This window comes from Elaeis guineensis, chromosome 4 (assembly GCF_000442705.2).
Source record: "Elaeis guineensis isolate ETL-2024a chromosome 4, EG11, whole genome shotgun sequence".
NCBI lineage: Eukaryota > Viridiplantae > Streptophyta > Magnoliopsida > Arecales > Arecaceae > Elaeis > Elaeis guineensis.
This window is the reverse complement of record NC_025996.2, coordinates 89,607,736-89,620,051: the sequence shown is the minus strand read 5'-3', so window position 1 is coordinate 89,620,051 and position 12,316 is coordinate 89,607,736.

Genomic DNA, 12,316 nt, shown 5'->3' with positions numbered 1-12,316 from the left:
TCAATTATAGAGTTTCAGACACATAAGACTCATAATCAGCCATCAGATCAGAAAGGAACCTCTAATGTGTGTGACCCCGCAGGTTCGAACCTAAGCCGGTAGCACAGGAACCAATTCCTGTACTAATCGAAGTGACCATCTAGCAATAGTACCCGACAACCGGATAGATCGAATAGTCGCAATCGTAACATTCAGAACCTACATGAATATGGTTACCGTATAATTCATCCCTTTTGACCCCGTGTTTAGGATGACTCAGGGTTAAACTATCAACCCTGATGAGATCATCCGAATCGTGCTCAACTCAATTAGTCTTGTGACTCCTCACTAGGACTACCCTGGCCAAAGTTTTGCTAAATTGAAACATGACTGTACACAGCTCCTAAACTGGAGTGGTCAATCCCATCTTGACACACGCACCGACAAGTCAAGTACTTGACTACACCCAGCAGCCTTCCGTCACTGAATTAGAAATTCAGATAGTCCAGTACCTAAGTGCAGTGAGTTGCTTGCAAGTCACCGTGGCGGTCTCAGGTCGGAGGGACATTTATACCCATATCCCATCGGAGCAAATCTTGACAGTAGAAATAGCTCCGGAGTCGGTCACATTCAGTGCAGATGTACCATTACATCTCACCTGTATGCCATACCAGTGTCTCCACACTCCTTGGTTATGAGGACAACCAACCCATATGGCACACAACGACCTATGCTCGATAAACGTTGTCATCCTTGGTAACAACGTATCATTTGATCGCGAACAGGTTTAAGGACTAAGCGACAAATCCTCCTTTGTCGAGTCTAAATAGTCCTAAGGACTTCACCATAACACAGGAGTTCATTAGAAGATGAAACATTTGTGATGAAAAAATATCAAAATAACTTTTATTTATTTATAATTCATGTACTAATACAAAAGGAGCACAACCGTCAACAGGCTGACGATTGGCTTTGGGATACTATTCCCAACAATCTTTCACTTGGCTTAAAGCCAGTCAGTGCAGTATCTAATACCCATCTTTGACTTGTAGTCGTTGAACTCCTTCATCGCAATGGCTTTAGTGAATGGGTCGGCCAGGTTCTCCTTCCTGTCGATCTTCTGATGGTCGACGTCACCTCGATCCACGATCTTCCGGATGAGATGGTAGCGGCGCAGAATATGCTTCGTCCGCTGGTGTGCCTTCGGTTCCTTCGCTTGAGCAATGGCTCCAAAGCTGTCACAGTAGAGCAAAACTTAACCAACAAGGGAGGGTGCTACTCCGAGCTCGATGATGAATTTTCTCAGCCACACCGCTTCTTTGGCAGCATCTGATGCAGCAATATACTCCACCTCGTATACTGAATCAGTCACAGTATGCTGCTTGAAACTCTTCCAGCAGACAGCCCCACCATTAAAGGTAAAAATAAATCCTGACACACTCTTGCTGTCATCGCGATCAGACTAGAAACTAGAGTCTGTAAACCCTATAAGTCTCAAGTCCGATTCACCATATACAAGCCACTGGTCTTTAGTATTTCTTAAATACTTCAGGATTGTTTTAACAACCTTCCAGTGATTCTCCCCTGATCAGATTGGTATCTACTCACTACCCCTAGTGAGTATGCCACATCTGATCGTGTACATGTCATGGCGTACATGATAGATCCCACTGTCGAAGCATATGGAATTCTACCCATACGCTCTCTCTCTTGAGGTGTTGTCGGACAATCCCTCTTCGAGAGAGAAATTCCATGGCCTATCGGTAGATAGCCTTTCTTGGAATTTTCCATGCTGAACCTTTTCAGCATAGTATCAATGTACGTGGACTGAGATAAGCCAAGCAACTTTTTGGATCTATCTCTATAGATCCTCATCCCTAGGATGTAGGAAGCTTCTCCCAGATCCTTCATGGAGAACTGTGACGATAGCCAAATCTTTATTCCCTGTAATGCAGGGACATCATTCCCGATTAAGAGAATGTCATCCACATACAATACAAGAAATACTACTACTGGACCATTAGCCCACTTATAAATGCAGGGCTCTTCTCCATTCTTAACGAAGCCATACATTTTGATCGTCCTATCAAAACGTATGTTCCAACTCCGAGATGCCTGCTTAAGTCCATAAATGGACCTCTGTAGCTTGCACACCTTAGACTCATCTGTGGATGTGAACCCTTCAGGTTGTATCATATACACCTCTTCGTCCAGCTCTCCGTTTAGGAAAGCTGTCTTCACATCCATCTGCCAGATTTCATAGTCCAGATGGGCAGCTATCGCAAGCATAATCCGAATGGATTTGAGCATTACCACAGGAGAAAATATCTCATCATAGTCTATACCATAACGTTGATGATATCCCTTGGCAACCAGACGGGCTTTATAGGTCTCCACCTTTCCGTCTGCGCCCCTCTTCCTTTTGAAGACCCACTTACACCCTATGGGTTTTACTCCTTCGGGTGGGTCAACCAATGTCCACACATCGTTGACCTTCATGGACTCCATTTCGGATTTCATGGCTCTAGCCATTTCTCAAAGTCAGGTCTCTGCATTGCATCCATGTAGGTGATCGGATCCTCATCGTTTTCATCAAGTTCGACAGGATCACCATCCCAGACCAAGAAACCATAGTATCTGTCCGGTTGATGTGGTACTCTACCAGACCGCCTTAAGGGTGCATAATCAATGGGCTCCGGATCTGATCTAATCAAATCCGGTTCAGGTTCAGTAACATGTGTTGGTTTTTCCACCTGTCGAACTTCGTCAAGTTCGACCTTAGAGACAACAATTTTTTCACTAAGGAACTCCTTTTCTAAAAAAATTGCCTTAAGGCTGACAAACACCTTTTGCTCATCAGCAAGGTAGAAATAATACCTTTTGGTCTCTTTTGGGTACCCTATAAAATTACACTTGTCAGACCTAGGTCCAAGCTTATCTGTAATTAAACGTTTAACATAAGCCGGACACCCCCAAACCCTAAGGTGCGAGAGTACTGGCTTACGTCCTATCCATATCTCATATGGTATTTTGGCTACAGACTTACTCGGAACTCTATTTAGAAGGTAACAAGCCGATTCGAGCGCATATCTCCAGAGGAGATTGGCAGACCAGCAAACCCCATCATGGATCGAACCATGTCCAATAAGGTCCGATTCCTCCTTTCAGACACACCATTATGCTGTGGTATTCCAGGATGAGTCCACTGAGAGAGAATCCCATTCTCCCCTAGATACGTCAGAAACTCATTAGAAAGGTATCCACCTCCTCGATCAGATTGAAGAATTTTAATACACTTTCAGTTTATTTTTCTACCTCATTCGAAATAGTTTGAACATTTCAAACGACTCCGACTTATGCTTCATTAAGTAGACATACCCATACCTCGATAGGTCGTCTGTGAAGGTTATGAAGTAGAAATATCCACCTCTTGCACTTGAGCTCATAGGTCCACATACATCAGAATGTACCAGACCCAAGAGTTCACTGGCTCGCTCACCTTTTTCAGTAAAAGGTGACTTGGTTATCTTTCTAAGAAGACAAGACTCACAGGTTGGAAGTGATTCACAATCACCAAGTTCAAGAATTCTTCTTGAGCCAACCTGTTTATCCTGTTCTTATTGATATGACCTAGCCTACAGTGCCAAAGGTAGACTTCTGACACATTATCTATTCTAGGGCGTTTACCGAAGTTTTGAACCACATTAACAGGCTGTGATAGTAAGTAAATTCCATTATTTAATTATCCAACAAACATTGTAACATCATTCAAAATGATATTGCAAATATTTTTTTTATTAAAAAATCATAACCGTACATGGCCAAAAGGCCTACAAAAATAATATTTAATAAAAAGCTTGGACAATAGTGACATTCACTCAGAATTATATTATGAGAATTGATTACAAGACTCATGATTCCTAAAGCTATAACTGAAACTTTGCTTCCATCTCCAACATTCAGGAACCTCTCGCCTTCATCAAATCTCCTACTGACCTGCAGACCCTGCATCGAATTACAAATATGATAAGGGCTTCCGGTATCCATACCCAGGCAGTAGTATCACAAATCGAAAAAGTTCCAAAGAGTTATCATATAATTACCTTGCTTCTTCTTCGGCCTGTTCGGGTCCAGGGAGGCAATGTATTGAGGACAGTTCCTCTTCCAATGCCCCTGCTTCTTGCAAAAGAAGTACTCCGCCTGGCTCTGGTCGGGCTTACGCTTCTTGGTCTGACCCTATGCAATCATCCCAGCATGAGGCTGCACCTTCTTGTTCTTCTTCTTCTTGTTCTTCTTCCCCTTCCAAAGGGTCGACGACGAGAAGAAGACCCTCCCACTACATTCACCGACTCCTTATGGAGCTGGTGATCCTTCTCAAAGTTCTGCAACAACCTCAACAACCCATGGTAGTTTACTACAGGCTTTGTCATTCGAAAATGAGTAAGGAATGGGAGGAAGGACTTGGGCAAGGAATTAAGGATCGCATCCTCACCGAGCTGCTCGTGCAGAGAAAAACCCAATTTGCTTAGGCGCTCAGTCATCTCGATCATGTACAGTACATGATCAGTGACTGAGGCCCATCCCTCATCCGAGCATTGAAAATGCACAACTAGTTTTGTGCCTTTCAACGTCGTCAGGCGTGTCAAAGGAGTCATTCAACATTTGAAGCATCTCTGTGGCTGGACATTCTCAAACCTACGGCTTAACTCGTCATTCATTGCTACCAGCATAATACATCGGACGGTGGTGCGGTCATTGAGCCACTTCTGGTAAGTGTCTCGGATCGCCTTACTAGCGTCGGAGCTGGCTCCTCAGGTGCAGGATCCGTTACTACATAAAGGATCCACTCATGCTCAAGGACGATTTTCAATTTTCGATACCAGCTATCGAAATTAGGTTCCATAAGCTTGTCATTATCTAATAATGACAGGAGCGACAGGGTAGTGGCCATAGCAGTATAAAAGAAAACCAGACCTCTATTAGTACATAAATTAATACTAAAGACTTGGACTTTAGTCTAAATTTTTCTCAATATTTTTACGAACTGGTAGCCTCAACCTCCAATTCGAGGAATTACTTTAATTCTTAATGGGTACTAGAATCCACACAGACTACACACGAGCCCAACTTTGGTTGGTCAACCCATGTGCATCTATGGATAGGTTCTTAACCAGTTGTTTCTCTAAACAACTTCTAATAATTGATTTTGCCCCAAAACCTAATCAGTAGGCTTTGGCCTCCACTGAAAAGATCTGGTTAGGTCCAACCATTAACATGACTTAATTTGGTGAATCAGACCAATAAATGATCAGGCCCGACTTTGGCCGGCCAACCTAACCACCATCAGAAAGACTCAACCAAATTATCATATTATGAATGATAATTCCATTAGCCAATGAGCACCAGGCCTTTGGGCCTCCAATGATCATTGAACTAATGGACTCATTATCACTCACTTAATGGGAGGCATTGACTTAGTTATCATTATAACTTAATCATTTTAGGGATCTAATAATTTTTGAGGATTTTATTAAAGGATAGTAGAGAAGAAATCATCCAGCCAATTTCAATCCTCCCACTGACTTCACCAAGTCAGATTAAAAAAGATTTAATTAAAGCTGGCATTAGGAGCATCTAAATCAGTCACACTGATTTACCTAATGACATGGGTGAGCTCTAATCACCAAGTGATCTAATCAAAATCTAACTTACCAGATTGGCCAGGTAAGTGAGATCAGTGGTGGGATTTGCCATTAACTCGTCAATGATCGAATCAATGCGAGTAGCTCCCGCTTAAGAACCACTGGTCAAAACTGCCAACTTACCTTAGACACCAACCGGTTCATTAGTTTTAATTTTGATCAACTTAGTAAATAGGGCTCCACCGCGTAGCCATGAATTAAGTCCATCTTGGTCTAGTTAAAGACATGGACCCATTCAACTATAACTATTGAAGTTGATTCTAGAATATCCTTGACCTAATCTAATTTAACTTTTGATTAGATTTGACCAATTACTGTTTAGTCTATTTTTAAACTAACCTTAGGTCTAACCCAATTATAGACCTAATTCATCTAACCCATTGACCCACAAGTTTATGCAATTGTCTTAGATCTTAATTCACAATTCTAGACCTACTAGACAACACTTAATTCTTTTAATTAAGTACTTGGGCTGATGGGTCAGGGTTTGGCATTTTGAAAATAATTTTTAAATTTTGAAAGATTTTATTTTCTGTTCACCAAATGTGTTAACTCATTTCACAAATGGGTCAGCACAATTCATAAACAGCAATCCTATTACTCATTTCATAACAGAAAATAACTCAAAATAAATCATAAATTTTTATTAGATCTAATCTAACACATTCATGATAAATTTTATAATTAAGTCCTTTCACTGCTTCATCGGCATGGGATATAATTGCATCGGCACCCCTACCGTCATAGGAGACCCCATCTAATGGGAAGAGAGGGCCTTTAAATCCTACTTTTCTCCTATGACCGGACGGCCATGGCAACCAACCCAATTAGATTACTTGCTACTTGGATCAAGTATATCTAAATATACAATTTTAAAATTTAAATTTTGAATTTTAAATTTTAAATTTCAAATTTTAAATTTTAAATTTAAGATTTCAACCAAATTTCAATTTGAATTTTCAATCTTTGAATTTTAAATTTTGAATTTTGAATTTCAATTTTGGAATTTTGAATTTCAAATTTAAACTTATAGATTACACCTTAATCTACGCATGCATATGTATATCATATTCTAGAACCATGCTCTGATACCATTTGAAGCAAAAATTCAGTGCAGGGGTAAAATGGTAATTTTAAAATTTTTTCAAAATTACTATTTTACAGCGAAATTATTAATTAATCTCATTAATTAATACTAATTAACCCTACACTAGGATCTAAATATGATACAACAGCATGCATTTAAATTTGAAATTCAAATTTGAAACAGTAAATTTTTTACTGTACTGTGTTCAGAACACATCACCTTTTGCGGGTAGCCGATCACCGCAATCTGATCACCGTCGGAGGCTCTGATCATCACGTCACAGCTACACTAGTGTCTACCTCTGCAGATCATCCACACGAAGCTCCCGTCTGATCGGCTCCTCACGAATGTTAGTTGTGATTTCACCCTTTTGATGGCTGATGTTGATCGAACTCCTTCGATCGATGTGTGCCAACTCTCGGATGCTCCAGATCATCTACACGGTTGGTTGAGAGGCTGATGGATCTTTTTTGAATTGGTGGACTCACATACTCGTGGCACACCAATCTCACTTCCCGAACCCTAGGTAGAAACTCTAGGGTACACACCAAAAACCCTACGCCCACTTCTCTCTCCTTTTTCTCTCCTCTCGGTAGATTTTGAGCACTTCAAAATTTTTTCAGAACCTCTCCACACCCCTTATCTCTTCTTTCTTTTCATTGCCCATGCCCCCTCCCTTTCTCATTTTATAAAACATCGCAAGAGATGTTGAAAGCGTGTGAGTGGATAAGAAGAGGTGGTTGCTCACTTAAATTCAAATCAAATTTGAATTCAAGTGTCAACCAATCTTATCCTCATCCATTTGTGCGAGAAAGAAAAGATGGCATGGCCTTTTTTTTTTCTTTTTTTGTGCATGGAGACTTTCACGAGAAACTATTTCTCGTGTGGAATATGGGGCGCACAAAAGAGGATAAGCTGGCGCATGGTTATTTGGTTATCCATTCAAATTCAAAACCCCTTTGAATTTGGATGGGTAACAAACCAAGTTAATCCAAATAATTGACGCACAGAAACATGGGCGTGAGAGAGCTTTGCGTGGGAGAAAATTCATGAGAAAATTTTTTCTCGTGAATTCAAATGGGCGCAAGGAAGTTGGGTGGCGCAGGAAATTTAAAACAAGATGGTTTGATTCAAATTGAGCCAACCTAATTAAAATAGGTTAAGCACAATTAGACCAGATTAAATCCAACACAATTAGGTTAATTAGGCTCAATAAAATCTTAATCAAATTAAGAATTAACTAAGCATAACCCCTGATCAAATCAGGGACTAAACCACCTTAGCGATTAGATCAACACTTAACCTAATCGGGTCAATCCAAACTGAATCTAAATCAATTGGACTTGATCTAAAAATAATTACTCAATTAAATTGAGTTAATTAGCGATCAAATCACTAATTAAATCTCTCATAAATATTGAGTCCAAATCCGATGGGCAATTAGGCATCAGAGACCATCGATATGAAACCCTGATCAAAGAGTTCAAATTTCAAATTCAAAATTTGAAATTCAAAATTTTGACCCGGTACCCAAAATGTGTGGAACTCATGATCAGAGAATCATAATTCTCAATCATAGAGTCTCAGACACATAAGACTCATAATCAGCCATCAGATCAGAAAGAAACCTCTAATGTGTGTGACCCCACAGGTTCGAACCTAAGCCGGTAGCACAGGAATCAATTTCTGTACTAATCGAAGTGACCATCTAGCAATGGTACCTGACGATCGGATAGGTCGAATAGTCACAATCGCAACATTCAAATCTACGTGAATATGGTTACCGTATAATTCATCCCTTTTGACCCCTGTGTTTAGGATGACTTAGGGTTAAACTGTCAACCCTGATGAGATCATCCGAATCGTGCTCAACTCAATTAGTCCTGTGACTCCTCACTAGGACTACCCTGGCCAAGGTTTTGCTAAATTGAAACACGACTGTACACAGCTCCTAAACTGGAGTGGTCAATCCCATCTTGACACACGCACCGACAAGTCAAGTACTTGACTACACCCAGCAGCCTTCGTCACTGAATTAGAAATTCAGGTAGTCCAGTGCCTAAGTGCAGTGAGTTGCTTGTAAGTCACCGTGACGGTCTCAGGTCAGAGGGATATTTATACCCATATCCCATCGGAGCAAATCTTGACAGCAGAAATAGCTCGGAGTCAGTCACGTTCAGTGCAGATGTACCATTACATCTCACCTGTATGCCATACCAGTATCTCCACACTCCTTGGTTATGAGGACAACCAACCCATATGGCACACAACGACCTATGCTCGATAAACGTTGTCATCCTTGGTAACAACGTATCATTTAGTCACGAACAGGTTTAAGGACTAAGCGACAAATCCTCCTTTGTCGAGTCTAAATAGTCCTAAGGACTTCACCACAACACAGGAGTTCATTAGAAGATGAAATATTTGTGATAAAAAAATATCAAAATAACTTTTATTTATTTATAATTCATGTACTAATACAAAAGGAGCACAACCGTCAATAGACTGACGATTGGTTTTGGGACACTATTTCCAACACGACGGTCGGTGGGAGAGCAGGGAGAATCAGGAGTGAGGACAGCAATAGTCGATGGACGGATCCAGGGCACCTCGATGGCAAAAATCAGGACTCAGACTTGGAAGGGAGAAAGATAGAATGAAGCCCTTGATATTTGGGCTCATAATTGGGCTAAACTTTCAGGCTTAGGCTCGAGCCGAGTCCGGGCCGGGCCAAAGGTAGGCTCGAGCCCAGCCCGAAAATAAAATGGATATTTTTTTTGGCCTAAGCTCGATCTGATTGATTTGGGTAGAGCCTGAAACTCGGCCTAGCCCAATGGGCCTAGACCGGCCCGAGCCAACTTCCAGCCCTAGATGTATCCCTCACAGATAGAAATTCTCAATTAGGATTTAGGATGCAGAATTCAATTGAATAGTAAAAAAAAAAGGGAAGATAAGGAGAGAAGATTAGAAGGGATGAGAAGAAGAAAGGGGATCTCGACCGTGGAAAAGGAATCAATTCTCATTTCATGGATCCTCCTCTTTTTTTTTAATACGATGGCACCTTATAAAGGCCTTATTTCCACCTCTAGGTAAGACATGTGAGCCAAACAAACTCACGTGCTTCTCCCCTACTCTAACCAACCTTCAAATTTCATGTGAATTTTAGAAAATTTCAGGAAATTTCAGGTAAATTTGACTTACAATCCATGGGCATAATAATACCTCCCCCTTGAAGGTGATCCTTGTCCTCAAGGATCGAAATTTGGAAACTTTTGCTTCAGCAACCAGCAGTCTTCCCAGGTGCTTAGCTCAGGTGGCAGATTGGTCCACTGAATGAGTACTTCAGTCACAGCTGAGTTGTCCTACCTCTTCACTCTTCTATCCAGTATCACTTGAGGTTCCACTCTGAGGGTGCCCTCTATGTCTGCGGTTGGTAATGTAGTTGAAGCCCTTACGTTGTTTCCCACCTTCTTCAATAGGGACACATGAAACACAGGACGAATGGAACTATTTGGTGGTAGTTGAACCTCGTAAGCCACCAGACCTATCCTTTGTATCATTGGAAAGGGCCCATAATGCTTGTAGGAGTACTCTGGATGGACTGTTTTATCAAAGGAAAGAGCACTAATGAGCTCCAACAGCTGTTCATCTTGGAGATATGACTACTTACTTCTTTTACCCAGTTGGATACTTTTTAAGAATTGTGTCTCAAAGTTAATCATCAGTCTGTTGACGATTGTGTTCATTTTATAATTATATATAAATTTTAAATAATAAAAATTATTTAGCTTTTTTATCATAAAATTTTTGTACATCTTCTATATGAACTCTTTTATTGTGATGAAGTCTTTAGAACTATTTAAAATAGATAAAGAAGTATTTATCATTTAATTTTTAAATCTGTTTGCGACCAAACGATACGTTATTTATAAGATGATAGCGATATCAAGTATAGGTCGTTGAGTGCCATATGGGTTGGTTATCCTCTTAATTAAAGAATATGGAGACACTAGTATGGCATGCAGATGAAGTATAGGAGTACACTTGCACTGAAGGTGACCAATTGTGGAGTACTTTACTGTCAAGAGTAGCTTGCGAAGGATATGCATATAAGTGTCTCTCCAACCTGAGATCACCATAGTGACTTGCAAGCAACTCACTGTATTTTGATGTCAGACTACCTGAATTTTTAATTCAGTAATGAAAGATTTTTGGATATAGTCAAGTACTTATTAAGTCGATGTGTGAGTCAAGATGGGATTGACCCCTCTGAATAAGTAGGAGTTAATGCATCATATTTTAATTTAGTAAAATTTTGATCAGGATAATCCATATGATAGATTTGAAAGGTTAAAATATAATATGGTTAACTATACAGGATTGATAGTTAAACCCTAGGTCACATTGAGCATTAGGATCAAAAGAATGAATTATATGGTAACTATATGTCAGTAGGTTTTTAAATGTTGCTTTGCAATCATTCGATCTATCTGAATGTCGAATCTCATTGCTAGATGGTTATATCGATTAGTTTAGAAAGTTATTCCTGTGCTATCGATTTAGGTTCGAATCTATGGGATCACACTCAAAAAAAATTTCTGTCTGATCAAGTGGCTGATTAATGATTGAGAATCATTCTAAGGTTTAATCGTCAATTCGATTGATGATTAATCCATACAAAAATTATAATAAATTAATTCACTAATAGTTAGTGAATTAAAGGAGGATTGATAAGCAATTGGATTGCTAATAAGCTCAATTTGATTGAGCAATGTAATATTGGTTCAAGTCTGATTGAATTAGATTTGATTAGATTGACCTAATTGTTAAGAATGATTAATTTCTAATTTGATCAAAAATTGGGACTAATTAAATTTTGATTTAATCAGATTTGAAACCTAATTGAATTGGATTCAAGTTATTCAATTGGATCTAACCTAATTTGATTAGGTTGGAGAGTTCTTGGATAAATCCTAAGAGTCCAAACCAGCTTGGATTCTCCTAGTAGCCAACCACCCTTATGTTGCCACCCACATCCCAATGCAAATATGAGATTTGCATGAGGGTTCTCCATGCCAAAAGGATCTTTGTCGCCCCATCTCAAGAGGATGAGATAAGTTCTGATTTGGTTGAATTTAATTTGGATTGAGTTTAACTTTGAACCTGAATCTTATCTGAGTTTGAATTTGATTCGAACTTAATCTTTATCTCTCCATCCACACCATCTATGAAAGATCCTAATTTTTGTGTGACAAAAATTAGATTTTTGTGAGAGTTCTCCTGCATAAGACTAGGGTTTGGGTGTGAGGTCTTGGGGTTGGGCGGCCATCTTAGGTGTGTGAGTGTAGAGGAGAACCTTCTCCTCTTTAGTGAGATACCTAGATCAGATCTAGAGCTTTTGGGTGAGGAAAACAAAAGTGAGAAGAGAGTCTTCTTCCTTCCTTCTATCATTAGATCTTTCTTATCTTTCTTTGGTTTGGAGGAGTCTGAGGGATCCAAAGAAAGTAGCAGATCTGCCATATACAGTAGTTTCTATGCAAGCTAATAC